Genomic DNA, 24,004 nt, shown 5'->3' with positions numbered 1-24,004 from the left:
TCACTCCCCGTGCTTTCCTTATCTTGCCAACTTCCTCTCCGCCGCCTTCTTTTACTCCCTTCCCTCTACCAGCTGCCTCACCTGGGGCTCCTGACGCTGCTCCCCTGCAGGACCTGAATGCAGTCTCTCTGAGCACATCCGAGCCTATTCTCCTGTGCTTCTGTTTCTATAATCCCTTTACATGGCGTGTCTGCGGTGGCTCTCAGCAATGCGTGTTCACTGGGGCCCTTTCTCGGCTAAGTTGCCTATGTGCCTTGGTACTGTAACTATAGCTGGGCTTTTTGCTGTTGTTGTTTGATTTCTTTTTTTTTTTCACATTGGATTCCTCCTTTTTGGTGCCACTTCCATACTATATGTGAACCCTGGCTTAACTCTAAGCATGAATAGCTATGGATCAGACATCTGTTTTTAAGTCCTATTTTTTAATTTGGGTGCTGTCCCTGATACAAAGGAGTCTTATCAGTATCATATTCTGAAAGGTCTGGTAACCAGGATTCTGAATAAGTCTTTATTTGACTTCAAGTATAACAACCTGCCTAGAGATACCAGTAGCTGTGTCCCTCCCATGATATTGCATGCTATTGGGTTCCTTCTTGTACACCAGGTCCAGGCTCCACCTGCCCTGGCTCCACCCTCTCTGGCACTTGATGCTGAATCATGGGATACTCTAGTAGAAACTGCCAGACAAGATGCCTTTGGTCATTCCTGTGTCAGTACCATCTATTTTCCTCTTTTGCTATATCATTCCATTCATATTCCTCTTACCATCTCTTTACCTCCAGCCCCGCAAATGCCTTCTTCCTTCAGTGCAAAGATGGACAAGAATTTGAAGCAGGAGAACAATTAACCCCTCCTTTCTCAAAATATGATTTTCTTGTGTTTTTTTGACCAACCTTAATTCTTTCCTTTATTCTCTTTCCTATTAGTATTTCTTTATTTTTTTTCTTTTTAGTATCGCTTGCAAACATATCATCTTTACTGTGTCTTTAAATATTAGAGTTCATGAGCCCTTGGGACCCTCTTCTCACCCACCCACCCTTTCCTGCTTTGACCTCATCTGTTCCTGCTGTTTCATAAGCCATCCTAATGTATTATTGCCTTAATGTCGTATTGCCTAGTGATTTTCTCAGTACATCTAGTTTTGTTCATTCTGTATGCTTAATGTTAATGGACCTGTGTTCACAAATCAATAAAATGAATATCTTCCTTGAGTGATTTTATGAGCTTTCCATGGTATAGTGTTTGCAAAATTTCTCTGTAAAGCACAAAACACTAAATAATAGTGGCTAACATTTACTAAGAAAAATCTGTATTTCAGCAACTCCTTTAAGCATTTTATGTGTTTCCTTCAGAGAGTCATCACAGCTTCCTGTTAGCAGAAATTGCTGTTGTTCCCATTTTATAGATGATGTAACTGATGCTAAAGGACAATGTATTAGTTGCAGTACAAATTTGGAGGACAAAGGTACTGACTTTGTCTTATTTAAGGAAAAGGAATCTATTAAAAAAATCATCAGATTGACTGGAAAACCAGGTTCAGAAGATACTCACCAGAAACACTACCCAAGGTCAACCCCAGAAAATTGGTTCCTAAAGGAAAACATTGCCACTGCCAAAATAGAACTAGCAATTAGAGGACAGTAGAGACCAACAGCTGGAATGTTATTTTGCAATGGTAACCTCCAGAGGAGAGGATTTTCCATGGCCCTGCTTCTTCGGGTTATGAGCTAATTTAAAGCCCATGGTGGATGCTGCTGATTGGCAGATTCAAATGTCTCAAGTCCTGTCTGCTGAGGAGACTATAAAAGCAAGCATTCAGCCTCTTTAGCTTCTATGGTGAGAATCAAGCTATGCTCCAACAAAGATTTATAAGGCAGAAAATATCCCAAATATGTAGGAGTTTAGATAATAAGTAAATTAAAAGAATGGCAAATGTCCATTATAAGAATCTGCCCAAAGTCACAATGCTAAGATGTTAAAGGAGGGTTTGCTAAGACCTAGGGATGGACTACTTTACTATGCTGCTTCATGAGCTAGAAATGGAAGCTAGTGGAGAAAATATTTAAGCAAAAGCAGGAATCCTAAAATACAAGTGTTGAAAGTCTCCTTAGAGGTGACCTTGAATGGAGTTCCTTTTAGACTCCCCTCACCACTCCCTTGAGACACATTGTCTTCATTAATCCAAGTTTGGTTAATTCCATTCCAGCAGAATGGTGCTACATAACTTTCACCACTGCTTCCTAATCTTGGCATCGGAGCTTCTGGTTTGGCATCTCTCTCTTAGATTTCTGAGTTTTGGCTTGTGTTGTGTGTTTGGCTCCAGTTACTGTTTCCTGCTAGATAACATTCATTTTTGTAAGTATATGTGTTTTTTAAACAAACATATAGTGAACTCCTCTTATCTCTCAGGCTCTTTCATGTATATTATCTCACTTATCCTAATTAACCCTTATAACAAATTTGCAATGGAGACACTATTATTGCTATGTTCCAGATAAAGACACTGAGGTTTAGAAAGATTAATTAATTTGCCCAAATTGCCACATCTTATAAACTTATAAATAGAAATCTGGTATTTAAAGCCAATGTTGTCTGACATCTGAGAATGTCCTTAGTCCAACATGTCACCTCAATGCATCTTCTGGTTACTCTACTTCCCTGACCACTGTTGACAGAATACTCAGAGGGTTCCCCTTGACCCCCATTCCCTTCACCCAACACCTGACATCTTGCTGTTTTAAATCCTTTATGTTCTAAGACATTCTTAATTTGTGAGTGGTGAACATCTATTTTTCATCTTCCTTTTGGATAGCAACAGGGGAATTGAGATTTTTCCAGAAGCTGTTTGAAGTAGGAAGTATAACTTTCAGATGTGTTAATGAGAGCTTCAATTCATCCAACCTTATACCATTATTAATTAAGAAATTAATCGGAAAAATATACATTAAACACCTACCATATTATAAACATAATGTTTCATCTTTCTATGATTTCTTTTAGTTCCACTTCTTCTTTTCCTCTCCATTTTTCTTTATTGAAGTATAATTGACATAACATTATATTAGTTTCAGGTGTACAACATAATAATTTGATATCTGTATATTTTGCAAAATGATTACCAGAATAAGTCTAGTTAACATCCATCACCATACATAATTACAATTTTTTTCCCTTGGGATGAGAATTTACTCTCAGCAATTTTCAAATACCAGTTCTCTGTATTTATGGGTCTGTTTCTGGTTTGCTTATTTATTCATTTATTTTGTTTATTAGGTTCCACATATAAATTAAACCATATGGTATTTGTCTTTTTCTGTCTTATTCACTTAGTGTAATACCCTCTAGGTCTTTCCATGTTGTTGCAAATGGCAAGATTTCATTCTTTTTTATGGCTAAGTAATATTCCATTGTGTGTGTGTGTGTGTGTGTGTGTGTGTGTGTGTGTGTGTGTGTATCATATTCAAACTGCTGAAAACAAAGGAAAATAAGAAAATCTTGAAGTTAGCCAGAGAAAATAGTCATATTACATATGGAAGAAAAAAAAAGAATTACAGCAGATAGCAAATTTCAGAAATCATGGACACTGGGAGATAATGGTGTGACATTCTTAAGTTTTGAGAACCCGAAGAGGTTTTCTAATACCACCCATAACTGAATAACTGAGAATAGGTTTACTCCTTCACTGAAAACAATTAGGGAACTGGATAAAATATTTAAAATAGTTTTTCATACATTGGGTAACAGGTACTGTAGAATAGTGATCTCTTAGAGAAGGAGAGAAAAATAAGGTGATTGTCCTGGCTATCTATCTGAAGGAGCTTTCTGGACTGTAGTGCAGAAAGGGGAACTCAAGTAGAGTAACCAGAAGATACAGTGAGATGACATGTTGGACTAAGGACATCTTCAGATGTCAGACAACACTCGCTTTACACTGAGTTGAGGTTAAAGGGCTAAAAGTTTGGGAAGATATAAGTGTCAGGAATTTTCTAGTCAAATTATAGGAAAGGAAAGAGAGCTGTGGGCAGAAAATCTCCAGAAATATGCACAGGAGTACCCTCGAGTCCTTGGCTGAATTCTGACCTGTTCAGGTATAAAGATTGAATAAAAACAAATGCCATTAAGATGTAAGCTAAATAAAAAGATGCTTAACATCACCCATCATCAGGGAAATGCAAATCAAAACTACAGTGAGATTCACGTCATACCTGTCAGAATGGCTAAAATCAACAACACAAGAAATAACAGATGTTGGCCCGGATGTGAAGAAAAAGGAACCCTCGTGCACTGCTGGTGGGAATGCAAACTGGTGCAGCCATTGTGAAAAACAGTATGGAGGAAAAGTTAAAAATATATCTACCCCATCATCCAGTAATTGCACTAGCAGGTATTTACCCCCTAAAATGCAAAAAAAAAACCCCTAATTCTAAGGGATACATGCACCCCTGTGTTTATAACAACATTATTTATAACAGTTAAATTATGGAAGCAGCCTAAGTGTCCATTGATAGACAAATGGATAAAGAAGATGTGATATCTATCTACATATATATCATTCTATCCATATCTATCTATTCATATATATATGAATACTCTTCAGTCATAAAAAAGAATGAAATCTTGTCATTTGCAAAACTTGGATGGAGCTACAGACTATAATGCTAAGTGAAATAAATCAGAGGAAAATACCCTATGATTTTAGTCATATGTGGAATTTAATAAAACAAATGAGCAAAGGAAAAGAGAGAGAAGTCGAGGAACATACTCTTAACTATTGAGAACAAACTGATGGTTACCAGAGGGGAGTTGGGTGGGGGCATGGGTGAAATAGGTGATGGGGATAAAGGAGTGCACTTGTCATGATGAGCACTGGTGTTGTATGGAATGTTGCATCACTATATTGTACACCTGAAACTAATAGAACACTGTATGTTAATTATCCTGGAATTAAAAATTTTTTAAAAAGATAATAAACTAATCCCAAGAGCTAACACTGGACTGGGAGATGTTTGAATACAGGCATACTTCATTTTAGTGTGCCTCCCTTTATTGCACTTCACAGATATTGCATTTTTTACAAATTGAAGTTTTTTGATAACCCTGCATCAAGCCAGTCAATCAGCACCATCTTTCCAGTGGCATTTGCTCACTTCATGTCTGTTTCATATTTTGGTAATTTTCACAATACTTCAAACTTTTATTATTATTATTGTATTTGTTATGGTGATCTGTCATCAGTGATCTTTGATGTTCCTGTTATAATTGTTCTGGGGTGCCCTGAATCACACTCAGATAAGCATGAGGAAATGGATGATAGACAAAAGAAAGAACAAAATGAAACTTCAAGAGATAAAAAAAATGTAGTATTTGAAACAAAAAATAAATTTACTAGGTGGAATTAGCAGATTAGAAAATGCAGAATAAAAGGGCAATGAACTTGAAATATACAAATGGAACCACAGAGAGGAAAAAGATTTAACAAATATAGATGGACCACTGCTGCTCACCAAGATGGAGCAATAAGGACTAGATTTACTCTCCCAACTGAAAGAACCAATAAACAACCCCTCCCCCGCCAACAAACAAAAGCGCAGTGATTATCAGGAAAGGGGAAAAAATAAAGTAGGCCCTTTGATCTCCCTATCTTGCTGCCATGAAAGAATTACCAGACCATGGTATGGCTAATGGGAATCTACATGGAGCCCATTGGACCCCTTGAGTTGAGGTGCTATAGCTGAGAGTCTGGGGATACCAGGCAGGCTTATAGGTCAAAGTACTAGAGAGGAGAGAGCATCGCAGGGAGTGAACCAGAGATCTGTAGAAGATATCTATTGAGTATTCTATGGATAAATCAGCTCATACTTGTAGGAACTGTACCTGAGGATAAGGAAAGAATGTCCTGAAATGATAGTGGGAACGGTGTCTGGCACCCATGCCAGACTGGGAATAGTGCCTCTTTCTACCAGTCAGACTGGAAAAAAAAAAAATCAGACCTCATGATTCACCAAGATTTGGGTTGAGTAACCAAAGAATTTGCTTCAGTAGTGGAGAGTAAAGAGCTCCATACTGAGTTCTGCTCTGATCCTCCCCAATAAATATCTTAAAAACAAGCTCTGAAAGGACCAAGCTATTTCCAATTTCCAGCATCTAAGAAGAGAACTCACAAATTTGATAGGATACAGAAAATATCCAGCACAAAACAAGACAAATTCACAATATTTGGCATTAAAAGATACCAGGCATATAATAAAGAAGGAAAATATGACCCATAATGAGACAAAGAAAATCAATCAATTGATAATGATTTAGAGCTAACAAAGATGCAGAATCAGCAGATAAACATACTAAAGCCATTATAATTATATTCTATATGTTCAAAAAGAGACATGGAAGATATAAAAAGGCCCAAATCATACTTCTAGAGATGAAAATTGCAATGTCTGAGATGAAAAATTGTTTAATGGGGTTAATGGTTGATTAGACACTGCAGAAGAAAAAAATTAGTAAACTCGAGACACAGCAATAGAAACTATCAAAAGTGGAACATAGGAAGAAAAAATAATTTAAAAAAATAAAGAGAACCTCAATAAGCCGTGGAACAACTTCAAGTGACCCAATATAGATATAATTGGATTTACTGACGACTAAGAAAGAGGGGGGACAGAGAAAATATTTGAAGAAATAATCACCCAAACTCTTCCAACTGGATGAATATTATAAACCCATAGAATCAGGATGATTAATGGATCTCAAGTGCAAAAAAATATAAAGAAAGTTATACTGAGGAATATCTCATTAAATAGTTCAAAACCAGTGATACAGAGAAAAAAAAAGCAAATGTATAAAAAAGAGACATGTATAGAGAAATAAAGTTACAGATGACAGCATACTTCTCACTAGAAACACTATAAATGAGAAGACAGTGGAACACAATCTTTAAAATTTTGAAAGATGTCAATTCTAAATGAAATAAGCTAGTCAGAGAAGTACAAATATCATATGATAATACCTGCACAATATATTTGAACTTGTTTTGCAGCTTGGTAAAAAAATTAAAGCATATTAGATTATCTAAAAAAGCAAATATATTCAGATCTAAATTAAGATAAAATTTATTGTTTGAGTGCTTAAAGACTATTTAATAATATAAATGCCCAAACTCTCAACCTCAGTTTTGCAATCATAAAATATGGGCCAGATTTTAGATGATTTTGAATGACTGGATAGATTCATGAAGTTCTATGAAATATTTTTTGGGGTTAGGAGAAAGCTGTGGTCTAGGTAATATTAAATTACATAGGTGAAAGTACATTTAATGGTTTTCTGTAGAAATGGTACCCATTTTTAGTAGAGAAAATGACCCATCTTGTGTCAGGTGAATGGGAGATGTGAGACCAGTGTAGACACCTTTGCAATGTCACTGATGAGAGATATCAAATACTGGAACAAGGGTAGTGGTGGTGGGATTGAAGAGGACTGGATACAGTCTGAATAGGTAGAGAAAAAATCTTCTAGGATAAAGCTTCTTGTTTTTGGCTGCTGTATCACAGATAAGAGCCTTTTATTTGGCAGACAAGAAGCTAAGTTTCTAGCTTCCCTTTCCTTAAGACTCCAATTCTGTGCAACCAAACCAGGGATGAGAAATTGCCTTTGCAGAAAAAGGCTTGGAATTGTTTTGAATTTCAGACTGAGTGAGCACAGAGGGTTTGTCCAAACCTTGAAGTTTAGCTTAGAAAGTTTAACAATCATGTGAAGGACGTTAAACTGGGTGTATGTGGGTATTTGAACAGTTGCTAGGATTCGAGGGTCTCAGTTGCAAGTCTGACGCAAGGCTCACTTAGTAGTAGGGACAATCAGCTTAGTAGGGACAGCAAGCTTTAGCCAAAGACGATTTCAATTCGCTGTCACATGTACCAAACCCATGGGCTGTAGGGCTACAGGTAAAGATTCCTAGCTGGTACTGGCAGGAAATTAAAGAAAGCTTTTAAGACTTTGTGCCTGAAAATGCTAAGCCGAGTTCTCCAGTGAAGAAAATGGGAAAGGGTGCCTCATGGGAATTATAATGTAAGGAGACATTAGTTAGTCCCTGGAAAACACTCATAGAAACAGTGGTTTGATACTAGAATTTTTTTAGCTTTTGCACTTCCCACCTTGAACTGGTAAAAACACTGGTATTTTCAGAGATGTTCATAGATGTTGTATTTAAAGACAAAACAAAGTAAAACAATACCTAAACACGAGGATTAAGCGATTAAATATATTTCTTATTACAGATTTTCTTGGAGCATTTGATTTACTAGTGTGGATTGCTGTTATTCAAGATGAATGTAAATACAGTGTATAGCATTTTCCAGACTTATGTGACCACAGAACACTCTTTTTTTTTTTGGTAAAACCCCAATAAACATCTCAAATATGTGCTCTGGGAACAGTTTAGGAAACATTATTGTATCCTATTTGTTTCTTAACTTTTCTTTTGGCATCTGTCAAGGTTATTGAAAAGATATGTTCCTATTCAACTTCTCCTGCTTCTCATTCAAGCTCTTTCTCAAATGACCAAAATCTCATGCTGAATTGGTTTCAGACTTCCGATAGGAGAAAACCTATCATTTCCCCCACAATATTGCAACAATCATGCAACAGCCTGGATCTGATTAGTCTGTCCAGTTCCACAGCCCCCAGAGCCAGGCCAGGGCCTCAGGGCATCCCAAGGAGACACCACTCCAAGAGAGAGCTCAGTCTCCTCAGGGCCCAGCCAGCACCTGCACCTCAAAATCTCAGATGACACCCACATAGCACCCTTTGCCTCCCCTAGGCCCACTATAGAGCTTTATTGGAAAGGAATCTGGGTAGCCAACACCACATGAAGGGCCTTGATGTTTGTCCTTTTGCAGCTCAAAATCTTCCTTAAGAGGCTGAGCAATCTTGCATGTGTCCATTAATCCCCATTCATTGTCTAATGACTGTCTTTGAGGTTCTGTGCTCTTTACTTCCCATGAGATAGATGATTAGCATCCTTAGCAGATAAAGAAACTAAAGATTAAAATTTGTCCAAGGTCTTAAGTGGCAGAACTGGCACCCAGACCAGATATAAATGACCCCAAGGCCTGTACTCTTCGATCCCCGCCTTCTATTGTTGTTTGGTGTGAAATATGCAAGGCCAGCTGATGTTTAAGTCTTGGTTTTGAGAGAGGACTCTCTTCCCTCTCCCCATTTGAATTCCTCACAGTGTAGTTCAAAATGTCTTTATTTTTCTTTTCTTTTCCCTTTTTAAAAAGGACAAGTTCCAAGAAATCCTCTTGAGGATTCCTCACATCATCCCTGATCCAAATTCTAAGTGAAGAAACCTTTGAGGTTTGGTGATTATTTTCAGCACCACATTAAGATAGATGTGCCCTCTAAACTTTGTGTGTGGGATTGAGGTCCCCAGGCACACATTCAGGACATCGATAAAGCACTCCCCTGCGAATACCCCATGAACAGTATCCCTTTACAATCTCTATATACTACTTCTCAGATATTCCAAAATTTAACTAAAATAATTACTTTATTGGATGGCTATTAGCATTACACATTTGATAAAAGCCATGTCTTCCCACTTCTTTTGCATGTGGTCATAACCCAGTTTATTATTATTTCTGACGATAATAATAATTTCTGATGGTATGAATGAATATTCTTTATATTTTTTTACACTTGATGTTTTTCTAGTCAGAAACTCCTGCTGTTAATCAGATCCCTCTGAGTATTTCACATCTAGTTTTGATCCCCTTGCCATATCCCTTGGGGGAAAAAAAAAACATGTAGTTTTAATTTGATCATGAAGGTTACTGTTTGAATAGATTTTTTAGACTTCAGGCATGCTGGTTATTTAAATTGACTCAGACAGTATAAACCAGGCTCCCTGACATTCCAGAGCCTTCAAGGGTCAGTGGCTTCTGGCAAGTGCCCCAAAGTCTTCTACTTGGGCCTTAACTAAGACAGCTTCAACATGCCAGGTCTTTAGAATTATGTGCATGGTCATAGGATTTCAATAAAGAATATCCCAACCTAAAGCCAGAGTACCTATGGCTGTGAACTTCTCTTGAATAAACTTTCTCCCTATCATTCTTTTTTGGAATTCCTGTAGCCTTTCCATAGGTCTTGGTCTTTTGCAGTCATACAGGCTTCTGTTGGTTGAGTGACCTCTTTGTATCCGATATTTTGAATTGTTTTTATTCTCATGATATACCTATTAGGCAAATACCATCAACTCCATTCTATAGATGATGAAACTGTGACTAGAACAAGTGCCTTACTCATTAACTGACTCACTCATTAACTGCTATTAAATGATATAAGCTAAGGTTTAAGCCTGCATTTATCATGTATACACAGTATTTATTCTTAACATAAATTGAACATTTACTATACTCTAATCACTGTTACGTTAGGTTGAATCACATGAAGTTGTGGATCTCTCACCAGGAAACAGTAATTTTATATGGCTTTAATCTAACATTTGTCTCATTTGATCTTAACAATAGCTTTATGAAGCAACTGCCGTTAATGTCATTTTATAAGAGAGGAAATTGAAGCTTAGCTATGTTATATAATATGCACAGGGTTAAACAGTCAATAAGTAGTGTGCTTTTTTCTTTTTCTCTTTTTTCACCAGGCAATTCTTCTTCACTATGAACTGGTGACTATGATGAAGTGATGTGACATTTTTATTGTCCCCGGTGGTGGCAATTTTGAGTTTGTTAGTTCACTGACTTCATTCAATATATTGAGCACATGCTGTGTGTGTGAATCATATATATTCAACCTTCGAAGGAACAGTGAGGTAGGAAATTAAGCTGGGTATTCCAGATTTGGGTTTAAAAAAACTCAAAGCCATCTGAGATAGATTTTCTTTAGTGCCTATGTAGGTAGATCTTGAAGACTGTAAAGGATTCAGAAATTGGTTATTATTGGAACAGTATGTAACCTTTCAAAGTTTTTATGTCTAAAGTAACTAAGCCCTCTGGATAGTGTGACTACCCTGTTTGATTAGTGTGAGGTTCTGGGGTATTTGTTGACTAGTCATGTTTGCTGTTCTCTCAGCCTGGAATGCCCAGTTCCTAATCACAAATCTTTTAAATCTTAGCTCAGTGGTCACATTCTTCAGAGGGCCAATTTTTTTCCAGCTGTAAATGAACTGTCCCTTATTTTGGTTCTCACTGTGTTTTACTTCCACTTTTCATTTGTCTTCTCTCTTACGTTCATCTGGTTACCCATCCATCCATCATTTACGATACACCTGTAAAGTTCTAGTCACTGTTATAGGCCCTGAGGATATAGAGATGCAGAGACATGGTGCCTCCCCCAAGACCTAGTAGAGGGACAGGTAAGTAAACAGAATATTTCAATACAACTATCATTCTCTAGTTTTATTCCAGCTCAACACATCTGAAAGTTGCATTCCTATTATAATGGCTCATGATGGCTGTGATTCTGGTAGTTGGTAAGGACTGGTGGGAGGGAAAAGGGGAAAAAGGGAAGCGATGTGTTCCCCTCACCCCAGAATGAGATGGGGACACATGATGCAGGTCTCTTCAGTCCAGCCTCTTCAGGTGGGGATTAGTGTGAGACATGAGCACAGGTGTTAGTGCCACAGAGAGGAAGTATGTTCCCACCGTGCTTGGAGCATCCATGAGGATGGTATAGGGAAGACTTGTGGGAGATGATGTTTGAATTAAATCATGAAGATCAGTTCATTCAGTGAGTACAGGAGGGAAGGAGGTCAGGTAGAGGGCATAGGTAGCAGCTGAAAAGACCTGGAGGTAAAAGACATGGTGTGTATGTGTGTGTGTGTGTGTGTGTGTGCGTGTCTGTGTACGTATGCATGTAAGAAGTCTGGCAGGGCTATGTCAGAGGGCAATGTGGACAAGAATTAAATGGTCAAGAGCAGTGTCCAGATAATGGCATTTTTTAAAAGTCACACTTAATGATTTGGAGAATGGGGACTATGTTGTACCTTATATCCATCATTAGCCTGTAATCTACCTAAGGGCAGAGATTTTAATGCTGTCCATATCTTGGTATGCCAGACTTCTAGAACACTCTAGGTGCTTCAGAATTGCACTACATTGTAGTTACAGCTTGGAGATCATCTCTTGTCTTCCATTCCGGTCTGGTCGTCTTGTCAGGGCTGTGAATTCCAGGAGAACACTGCTAGGTCCTGGGGGACACTGAGGACAGAGAGCACTTGGCTGGAAGTGAGAGGGTCTGTTTGGAAGAAATAAAGGAGGCTTAAATCCATTATCACAACGACACTTAAATAACAGCATTCCTTCTCTGAATGGTATCTGTTCCTGTTTACTTTCTTCCTCGTAGCATCGAGCTGGGCTGCATTTGCTATTTAGGCATAATTATTACTATTTTATTATTATTATTTTCACAGTTAAGTGGAGCATTTGAGCACAGCTGAATTGCTGGGAGCCTCAGTGGAAGAAATCTATTAGTGGTATGGCTTGAAACAATACACAAAAGGCCCCTGCGTGTGGTCTGCCCTCCACGCTTTCAACTTCCTTACGTGGAACAATAAATCTCCAAGTCAGCTAGAATGCAGAGACTCCCATCCAGCTAGAGGAGAGCTGCATTTTTATCTTTTATTCATTGGCAGGAACATTAGCTGTAGGAGGTATTCAAATCACACTTTTATTTAAACAAACACAGCTGGATCGCAGCCTCTTAATATAGCAGTTCTCTAATGAAAAATAACAACATAGTATTTATCTCTTTTCTTTTGTGTGACTCTCAATTTGCTAAAATTAGGCAGACTTCAATCCCATACAAAATTGGCATGTTTTCATGACCAGAGCTCATCGCAACTAACTGCAAAATTATAATGGGGATGTAATTATAGGAGGGCATGTGAAATACACATCCTTTTGCTGCTGTAAGCTATATGGGGTTATACAATTATGTTGTAATAACATCATTTATCTTAAAGGAGTCAGACAGCTGACTTCATTTATTTAACTTGAGCACTCCAATTATGTGCTGTGTCAGTTTAACATAAATGTCTTGCCCAAAGAACACGGTGTAATAATAATGGTAATAGCAATAATAATAATGATAACATACATTTGTATAGGGCTCTACGGAGCACAAAGCATTTTTACAATTGTGATCTTGCTGGGACCTCCTCACCGTTCTGTGAGGCAAGCCTCTAGGCCTGTGATTGCATGTGCCCCATTTTACTGGTGAGAAAAATGAGGTCCAGAGAAGTGAAGCGAAGGGAAGTTGTCAAGATTGCACAGTTAGTAAGTGGTGAAATAAGAGCTTAAAACTCAGGTCCTCTGATCTGATGTTCCGGGAGCATTCTTCAGCTTTCACCAATAGGACCAGATTTTGGACAGCGTGACACGTTCATTCTCATCTCTTATCCTATTTCATCTCATGACCATTTTTTAAGGCATGTAGAACAGTCTGTGGTGGTGGGAATCACAGGGATTAATCCTGCGACCTTGAGCAAATTAAATGAAATTTTTAGATCCTAGATTCCTTCTCAGAAAAAACAACAATAACAACAAATAATACCAACTGAGCAGATGAGCAGAGTTGTTATAAGAATTAAGTGAGAAATGTTTGTAAAGTACATGGGTAGGTGCTCAGAAAACAGTTTTGTTCTCTTTCCCTGCAGGACAAGAACAAATTCCTTCATTTTACAAGGGATGGAATGACTGTACGTTTCGCTTGACTGACTTGCCTAACTCACCAAGCTAGTAAGTGTCAGGGCAGTGACTGAAATTCACGTCCTCCTCCTCTTTCCAATCTGCCTATCATTATTTTTAATCATGTTGTAATGTATTTAATGCCCTCTATCATCTTTCAGCTTAAATTTATTTTTTTAAATTTACTTCCTCAAATACCCAAAGATGGAATAACATACTTGTCTTTTATTTGAACTAAAATCTTAGGGCTCTTTGCTTAAGTGGGAGAAACCGAAAGGGTAGAAAGAACAGGATTTGGAGTCAGAAAGCTGTGTCGAGCTTCTGCAGCAGTGATGACTAGCTGTGTGAATTTATGCCTATCCTCTGACCTCTCTCAGTCTGGGTTAGCTCATTGATAAATATTATTTCAATCTGAGCTTCCTGAAGGAAACCTGAAGTTCAGTGGGAGAAAAAAATACCTGTAAATGAATGGACTTTGTTTACCCCATACTAGGCACCTTAGCACGTTCTTTAACAAAGAACGTCTCATTTAACCTCAGAGGATGATGTTTTTCCTGTTTAACAGGCAAAGAAATGGAGATTAAAAGATTTACCAAAGAATTATAAGATTTCTATTTCGGTGAGTTCTACTTAGTGGTTTGGGGGACCTCAGGAAACTTGAAAGTTTAATAATTGAAACTTGAATAAATAAGTAGTTAAACAGGAGTTAGTGGATAGGGTCTCTTTGGATGCCTCCAATTTACAAAATAGAAAGTTTTATAAATTTGATCATGATTCCTAGAGGAATCATCTAAAGATAGGATTTCTATAACATCAGTGTTTCTAACTGAGCCAGGAAGGATGGGGTTTCTTAACTTAGGAAACCTTTGCCTAGTGAAGTCACTCCAAGTGTCTCACCTAATCCAGCCTCAGCCCAGGGCCCCAGGTATTTTGCAGGTGGGTAGATGGAGGCACAGAGGGATGAAATGACTTAGCCAGGAAGGACTAGAACAAGATTTTATGTCTATGTCAATGCTTTTCCCCCCCTTCATTCTTTCTCTCCCCAAACTCCATCTCTACTTATCCACTTATATACTTAATTTGCTAAGATTTGAATGAAAAAAAAAAAAAAAGTCCTATACTCTCATTGTTTCCAGGACCTTTCAGTGTATCAAGGGGAACATCCAAGGGAGAAAGCTTCACAATGAGAGTGCAGCAAGACAGATAGCGTGCTAGACATGAGTGTTAGGTTGAATGTGGGCTCGAAGGTGGGAAGTATCAACTCTGCTCTGAGGGTAGAATCAGGACGGCTTCACAGATGAGGAGTCCCTTGAGCAGAATTTTTTTTCCAGATGTTTTTAATTATCAGTGATAGAAAACCTATATAAAGGATTTAATCTCAGAGGACTTTTATTGTAGAGACAACAGGGTGTTCATAGTAATCAAGGATAGCAACATGGCCAGGCCCAAGGAAAAATTGTGTCCTTTATCTGAACATTAACAAGATATCTCTTCACCTCTCATCTCTGCCTCACTTTGGCTGCAGACTGGCAGAAACGGTCTCTTGGTGTCTTTCTCAGGCAGTATTGAAACTGACACAAAGTTTTACAGCTGCTAGCTTCACTGGAAAGAAGCTGCTCCAATGCACGGTCCACATGCCAAAATTCTGAGGCCAAAATTTCTGGGGAAGAAATGTATTGGTTCACTTTCAGGCCAATCAGATGTGGTATGGGGCAGGGTTATTTAGAAACAGGCAGCTTCCACAGGAGCTGTATTACCTCTAATGCCGTTGAAAGAGGCAGTTCCCAAAAGAGGGGAGGTAGGATCAGGTTAATGAATCCATAGATTCCATAGGTGACTCTCAAAGTATGGTCCATGGGTCTCAAAGTCCTTTAGGGGGTCCATGAGGTCAAAACTATTTTCTTAATAATCCTAAAATACGATCTGCCTTTTCTTTGTTTACTGTGTTGACATTTGAGCTAATGTTACAAAAGCAGTCATAGTAAAACTGCTGGCCCCTTAGCATGAATCGAAACAGTGGTATCCAACTGTGAGGTTGTCATTGTATTTCTTAGTGCCTTGCATTCACAGCTAAAAGTGTCAGTTTAAGAATGTCCTTGAATAAACAGTGAAACTATTAATTTTTTAAAATATTAACCCTGCTTACATGCCTTTAAATGCCTGTATGCCAAATTAATTATGCCATGTAGTTATTTGGCTGCATACTGAAGTACAAAGGCTGCCTTGAGGAAAAGTCACTGCACAGTTGTTTCAGTTGCAAGCTGAAGTAGCTGTCTTTTTTCATGGAACATAATTTTTATTCGGAAAAGATAACTTACAGAAAAAGTACGGCTGTTCAGATTTGGGTGTTTGTCAGGAATATTCATGAATAAAGTAAGCCTGTTATTACTTAAAAAAAAAAACAAACAAACAACTAACAGTATTTGTTGCCAATGATAAAATTTGAACTTTCAAGTAAAAATCAGAATTTTGGAAAACGTGTAACCACCGCTTTGAACTTGATAGTTCCTTATAATGACTTTTCCGATGAGATTTGTGGTGATAGTAACAAAGTGATTTTTTGATATAGCAACATTTGGAAGACCTGCATGTCTAAACCAATATTTCCCAAATGACCCGTGCATTGATGCTACAAAGTTCGTGGGTAAAAGACCCATTCAAGGTTGACCAGTGGATTTTAATGTAACAAAGTATGAAGAGCTCATTAATATGGTTTCAGATTCTACATTGAAGCTAACCTTTAAGAAATCACCACTTACTGAGTTTTGCATAGTTTCAAAGAATAATATCCACAAGATTCTCCAAATTTTCCTCATATACTTCAGCCAAAAACATACCAAAATAGATTGAATGCAAACACAGATATGAAAATCTTTTAAGCCAGAAAAGTTTTCTATTAAGCCAGACATCAGAGAAATTTATAGAAATGCAGAACACTGCTACTCTTCTCATTATGTTTTTTGAAAATATAGTTATTTTTCATAAAATATTTTGTATATGTTAGCATATATTCTTATTTGTAAATGAACTAATATATATTGAAAATTAGTGTCACTTTAAACTTCTAAATATTAAATATTAATAGTATAACTGATATCAGCAAATGATTTTGCGATCCTCAATAATATTTTAGAGTAGACTCTGATTCTGAGACCAAATGTTTGTTAACTACCACCATAGATACTCACTGCAGTCTTTAAATACAGATAAGATCAAGTCAGGTGGGTGAGAGATAGAGGAGCATTCCAGTGGAGAGACAGGGAGGCATGAAGCAATGGGGCACATTCAGGACCTTATGCTAATGGAAAATGGAGTATGTGGAGTATATTATGAAGAGATAAGGTTGAAGAAAAAAAGGCCCTACCAGGAAATCTGGGGCCTTTGAAAGACTTTAAGTAAGAAAATGATGTGATTGGATTTGGATTTAGATGTAGCACCTTGCTGGCAGTGTGGAAAATGGGTAGGTGCTATAGGTAGAATGTTTGTGTTCCCCCCAACTTAATATGTTGAAATCCTAACCTCCAACATAATGATATTAGGAGGTGGGGACTTTGAAAAGCGCTTAAACCATGAATGTGGAGACCTCATGAATGGGATTAGTGACTTTATCAAAGAGATATTCTTTGCCCCTTCCACCATGTTAGAACACAGAGGAAAGGTGCCATCTGTGAAATCAGAAAGTGGTCTTCACCAGACATTGAATCTGCTGATGTTTGATCTTGGACTTCACAGCCTCTAGAACTATGAGAAATACACGTTTGTTGTTGATAAGCCACCCAGCCCATGGAATTTTTCTTTGGCCGCCAGAGCTGACAAAGACAGTAGACAATAGGGTGGGGTGAAGTGTTGGCAAAACTAGTGACGGGGAAACAAGTTAGGAAGTAGTTCAGCACAGAGAAGATGAGGAACTGAATTATGATAACAGTGGTTGGGGTGGAAAGGAAGGGGTGTGTTGTTGAGACGTTTAGAAAACAGAATTGAAAGCAATGTCTTAAGGGAGGCTATGCAGAAAAGATTTCATAGCTGGAGCCGTGTTAGGTTAGATAATACCTCTAGGATTCTTTAACATGGATGGTCCCCTAGTAATTATTTTAAGAGAGTTGTGTCTAAAGCCCAGTTCCCAAGATTTATTTTTATAAAGTTGCAGAATCAGGTAGGATTGGGTTCTGCTGTACATAATAGAAAATACCAAACAATAATGACTTAAATAAGAGAGGAGTTTGTCTCTTGGGAAAAAAAAAATATTCGGGGCCATTTTCTATTTCACTACTGTCAGCATATTGCTTTCATTCTCAAGGTCACCTCATTGTCCAAGATGGCTGCTGGAACAAAATCACATCTGCATTCCAGGCTGGCAGCAGGAAGAAACAGGACAGCAAAAAAGGGCTCATGTTTTCTGCTTTCTACTTACCTGTCATGACCCAGATCTTTTAAACATTACCATATTCAGCTGTAAGAAGGCTAGGACATGCAGTCTTTTAGCTGGGTTCATCGCTATCTCAAATAATATCAGGGTTCTTTTACAACGAAAGTAGAAAGAAATGTTTATTGGGTGACATTCGGCAATCTCTGTCACAGAGGTCTAGATTCCTGCCTTCTCTTCCCAGAAATGCTGTTATCCAGATTTTTTTTTAAAACCTTTTCCTTTTACTATTAGATTTTCTGGGAATGAGAAGGATACTACTTTTTTATTTAGAGGTCTCTTACTTGGCAACCCCAAGTTTTCATAACACAGTCTGAGAACTGAGAATAGAATAAATGAGTCTATACTATACTGGAGCCTCTTCACTGCTTTTCCATTTATTTGCATATTTCACTCCAATCCTCCCTACACAGTGTGGCAAGATTAAGTTTTCTGAAGCATTTTTCACATCATGCTATTTCATTTGTCAAGAATATTAATTAATCCCTCATAGCCTACTGAACATTCACAAATGTCCACCAAGCATTCAAAGTGCTCTTGCATTTTTACCAAAAGCAACATTTCCAAGCATACTTCCCATACCATATGCTTTAGCCAAATGGGACCTAACCCCTTTGGGAAATCTAACCCCTGTGTTTTTATTCAAGTTGCTTTACTTTTTAGAATTCTAGCTGTGCACCTACATGGGCCAGTGAAACCTACAGAGGATACAAGGATTTCTTGAGTTCCAGTCACCTCTCAACACTATCCTTTGATGAGACATCCTAAGACTCAACTCTTTAAATATTACATTACACATTTTATGCTTAAAGGGCATGTTGTGAACATAAGGAATAGCAAGAAGGACATTAGGAAGGGAAAAACGAAGGGGGGGAACCGGAGGGGGAGACGAACCATGAGAGACTATGGACTCCAAGAAACAAACTGAGGGTTTTAGAGGGGCATGGGGTGGGGTGATGGGTTAGCCCGGTGATGCATATTAAGGAGGGCACTTATTGCATGGAGCACTGACTGGGTGTTATATGCAAACAATGAATCATGGAACACCACATCAAAAACTAATGATGTAATGTATGGTGATTAACATAACATAATAAAATAAAAAAAAGAAATTTTACTAATAAAAAAACAAATGATGTTCTCTATGGTGACTTAACATAACATGATAAAATAAAAGAAAAAGAGCATGTTCCTTCAATCCATGTTCAACCTTCCATAAAACTCTTAGGGAATGAAAGGTTGCTTAGAAGCACAAGAGTCTGGGCATGTGCTTAAATGTATACCTCTTACGCAGAACTCTGTATTATGTCCCTAACCTGAGCCTTGCATTTACAAAATGGGCAGTTTTTGTTGTTGTTGATGTTATTGTGTTGTTGATCACTGTTATGTGTTCCTCCTTTGACCTTACTCAACAACACAAGTGATTTTTGCTTTGAAAGAAGACATCTCAGCATCATCTGCACACACATCTTTCTCTTTTATCTAGCATATGTAATTAACCTCACAAACTAACCATCAACAGAAATAAAAGAACTTGGAGGATTATCAAGTACCAGGGGCTCCTTATTAATATGGGAAACTGTGTTCACATTGGCAGACCAACGCTTTCATTTGCTCTGGCTCCTTTAATTGTACCAGGGAACCCAAGCCTTTAAGACATGCTTTTCATGTTTACTCCTGCTGCCATTGGAAGTGTGTTGTGAGAACACAGTGGACTAGAATGAGGACACCTGAAATCTCCTCTCCACCTTTGCCTAAGATCCACAGTACGATGTCATATAAATGGAGCAGGTGGTTGATTCAGAGACTGAATCAACTGTGTGTACTATACAATTTATAGGACATTGACACAGTGCTACATAGTCCTATTAAAAGTTATATTTTTAACCTGAATTTTCTCATTAATCTATGGAAAATAGCACCTATAGAACAGTGTACTTTTCACATTGGCAACAATCCTTTAAGAAAGTCAGGGCATTTACTGTTAGTTGGCACCATTTAAAAGGTTAGATATGTTAAATAATTAATATTGTTTTCTAACTTCAAGGTAAGGACATGTCCATTCAGAGATTCCATTCTATCTCTCTTGGTTTCAGCTTTATTACCTACAGCATAGATGTATAGTAATGTTCTTATATCACTAGTCAATTTGGAGCACTAAAGAGATAAGAGATGGAAAATTTTGTCATGTGGTAGGTGTTCACTAGGGATCGGTCTTGAGAAGTGTAGCTTCATCCTCTATCATTCTAGATTTTCCTCACCTTTACCCAGTTTTTCAGCTAGTATGGTTAGTTGCCTGATAGAGTAACACAGACCTTCATCCCTGATGGAAATTAATTGCCTAGCTCTTGCTGGGTTGTGGATCCTGTCATTGCCCATCAGCGATTATTGCTTGGCATGGAATTATTAGAAGACCTTTCAGTGAGTCTCTTGAGTTCAACCTACAGTCTTCCCTACTGCCCTCAACATGTAGTAATTTCTTTGTTTGCCTAATTGGTCCACTAGCAGGGTGTGCCCAAAGTAGCCAGGTCACAGTCCCGTTCAGTGAAACTGTTATTGACTTCCTTGCTGGCTATGTTCCCCATCCTCAAGAACAAATTTGTGGGGGTAGGAATTAGAATGCTATAAGTGGGTTCTGGATATGAGAGGGGCCATACTTACATCTGCTTCTTGATGCCTGACCCAAGTACTCTAGCTGTTGTAGACACAGTACCACATATTGGTTTTTGATTTAATGAATATTCTGTATCCTGGAAGTTGGGAAGCAAGACAAGGTGATGTGTTATTCATTATCCATTGCTTCATAAATGCCACAAATATGGACCCCAGATCTCTTAGCAGTTGCATCTACTTGGTCTCGCGAAATATTTCTAGTTAGGATATACAAAGATCTCAGGCCTCAGAGAATTCCGAAGAAATGAGAAGGAGAGAGATTTTATTTGCTTGGCTTGCTCCAATTTCCTTTATCTCATTGGCTAAAGTTAGCACCACTGGGAGTTAACTTATGCATACTTTTCATTGTATCATCTATTCCTTTGGTAAGTTATTGCTAGCAGTATAGTATTATTAGTGCTGTCATTATCATCATTATAATTTCTGTATATCAGGAGAGGGGTATCTAAATTTACATAGATGTCTATACATCTCTCTTTATCTATAGATCTATCATAGTAAATACAATGACAAATATATTTAATGGGAATGTCAGAGCACTGAGCAGAAAAAATTAATTCTCTTGGGCATCGGAGGAGCTAGCTAGGAAAAAGGGAAGAGGGCTTGCCTGGAAACTGAGGGCTTGCCTCAGTCACAGAAATAGCATGAACAAAGACTCTGAGTCAAAATACAACTCAAAATATGCAGGAAAGCAGTTTAGTGCTACTGAAACATGAAATATAAGGCAAGGATATCAAGTAGGGACAGTATCATATAGGAACATGAGACTTCTATTGAGAACCTTCAAATCAGTTCAAATGTTGGTAACTTTTAAGTTGTTACCCTTTCTGTGCTTTTTCATAACAGGAATAATAACAATATCTACTTCACAATTGTTTTGTTAGGCAGGTAGTGAGGATTCAGTTAATGTTAGCCGTTATTAGGCAGCAGAGAGCCATGAAACATTTTCAGTGGCAGAATGACACTGCCAGATTTATATTGGCATAGAGAATGGATTGGAGAGGGTAGCACCAGAAGCAGAAAGATGAGTTATTTGCTGATATGATATTGTAATAACCCAAGGGGAGATGGTTGTCCAACGTAGGCCAGAGTCAATGGGAAAATAAAGGAAATATCTAGAAGGCAAAATGGATAGGACTTAGCAGGTAATTGATTGGAAGTGGCAAATAAGGGGGAGGGCTGACTCAAAGAATATACCCAGGTTTTTGGCTTCACTCAGGTGACTCGGTAACTGTGATGAAATCTAAGATAGGAAATAGAAGAGGGAAAGAGACGAGAGCAGAGTTTTAAAAAGGAGGACATTTGTGCTAGACTGGAGGGGGTCAGTAAAGAAAAAGATATACATCCATTGCATTTGCATTAGTTATTTAGTAATAGTACTTTCAGGGAAGTAGTCACTATTTTTATTTCTCCTTTACAGAAAAGAAAAAAAAAAAAAGGAGGCACAGAGTTGTGAGAATCCCTTAAGGTCATATAACTGGTTAGATCCCACATCTAGTGTGGGCCATTCATTCATTAAAAATTGTAGCAGCCGCAGAAGCAGCAACAACAAAACACTTATTGAGTGCTTACCATGTAGGTACTGGGAACCTAAGAAAAATCATGTGCTGTTGTTTAAAGCAAAAAAAAAAAAAAAAAGTCACGCACAGCTCCTCCAAAGAGCTCATAATTTTGGAATCCATGTAAAGAAACATTGTAAATTTATAACAGCTGTGTTCAGAGTAAGGGGCAGTGGATACAAAAAGACCTTAGCAGCTCACACTGATCCATGTGAAAGAGCCCAAAATGTAGAAAGATGGCAGGCACTACAGAGCTGGCCCTGAGACTATCAAACATGGAGACATCCACCTAAAGAGGACATTTGGGGAACATACCACTGGTGGTGGCTGACGGAGACATGGCTGTCTCTCTCTGAGGGGTTCTGCAGGGATGGCGGAGGTGAGGAGAAAGTCAGACACCACTCCAAGAAAGCCCAAGATGTATCCCGTCTATGTCACATTCACTGTATCTTCCACCTGCTAGGTGTGGCTGTGGGTAGTTTACTTAACCTCCTTATCACAGTTCCTTCATCAGTTAAATGGGTTAATAATCATAACAAATCTCACAGTATTACTATATTAGATGAGTTAGTACATGTAGAATGCTTAGAGCTGTCTTGCACATTTGGTATTTTATCAATTTTCAGAGGCCATCAATTGTTAGTCATTATTTTATGTACCACTAAGAAAGCAAACAATGCTTATAATTAAACCATGAGACATCATCAATTATAAATCACATTGCTATTTCAGAAATATTGGGATATGGAAGAATGTATTTTAGAATTTATGATGTTAGTGAGTGCTCAAGAAGCATTATATATCATTATAATTATAGTTATTATTTGCTATAATTATTGTTATTATTACTTGCAGAAATCACTAGGAGAAGATAAACCAGACAAAATCAGGGTACGATCAATGATGTCTTCCTTTTCCTGATGATGTGATCAGTTATATACGATGACCCCTACTTCCTCTATTCTTCTTGGGTCCTTATCAAACCCTAGGATAATTAGATTCAGAAGAGGGTATAGAAGTCTATGTATTCAGGGCTTCCTTCTCCTTCTATGGTTGTGCAGATTGTGTACTGGACAACAATAAATAGAATGGGTCATATAGTAGATTGTATGAATCTTGCTCCCTGGAGCTGAGCATTACATATCCTGAATGGATCTCATAGCCCAACCCACTCAGGCTCATCTCTGATACCCTACTCTGTTAAGCCAGAATCACAGCCCAAGGCTTAGCTGGGGAAAGGGAAGAGATGAGCTTTAAATCAATTTTGAGATTAAAGTTTTAAACTATACTTCAGTCATGAAAAATAACTAGATATTATGAAATCTGCCCAAGATGTTGTAAAGAAATTGGGAAGATTGATTTATCAGAATGCGGTGGAAGGTGTTAATGGCAAAATGTTAAAATATAGTCATGTTTTTATTACACCCTATTGAGAATCCCTAGTAATCTGGTTATGTAAAATTGAAAAAAAAGATATGTTCCTGACCCAGAGGAATCTCCACTCCTCCCAAGAGAAAGAGAAGTGATAATGACCTAACTGCTATTGGAGAGGACAGTTCTAACAGGTAGGTATGAGGAGAAGGGGTTTTGCAGGGGAGTAGAGAAGACTTCTTTGGAAAGTGGACATTTTGAACCAGCCTAAAACATGATTG

General features: G+C 37.9%; 1 long non-coding RNA gene across 1 annotated transcript; it reads left to right on the top strand.

Moving 5' to 3' along the window:
* Positions 1–10,665: 10,665 nt before the first annotated feature.
* LOC113936133 lies at positions 10,666–19,016 on the top strand. Its single transcript, XR_003524206.2, has 4 exons — positions 10,666–10,822; positions 11,287–11,365; positions 13,667–13,748; positions 17,995–19,016. It is a non-coding gene; the product is annotated as an uncharacterized LOC113936133 (long non-coding RNA).
* Positions 19,017–24,004: the final 4,988 nt, after the last annotated feature.

The sequence above is a fragment of the Zalophus californianus genome, chromosome 4 (genome assembly GCF_009762305.2).
Source record: "Zalophus californianus isolate mZalCal1 chromosome 4, mZalCal1.pri.v2, whole genome shotgun sequence".
In the NCBI taxonomy this organism is placed as follows: domain Eukaryota; kingdom Metazoa; phylum Chordata; class Mammalia; order Carnivora; family Otariidae; genus Zalophus; species Zalophus californianus.
The sequence above is the reverse complement of the archived record's forward strand: the minus strand, read 5'-3'. Positions and strand labels throughout refer to the sequence as shown.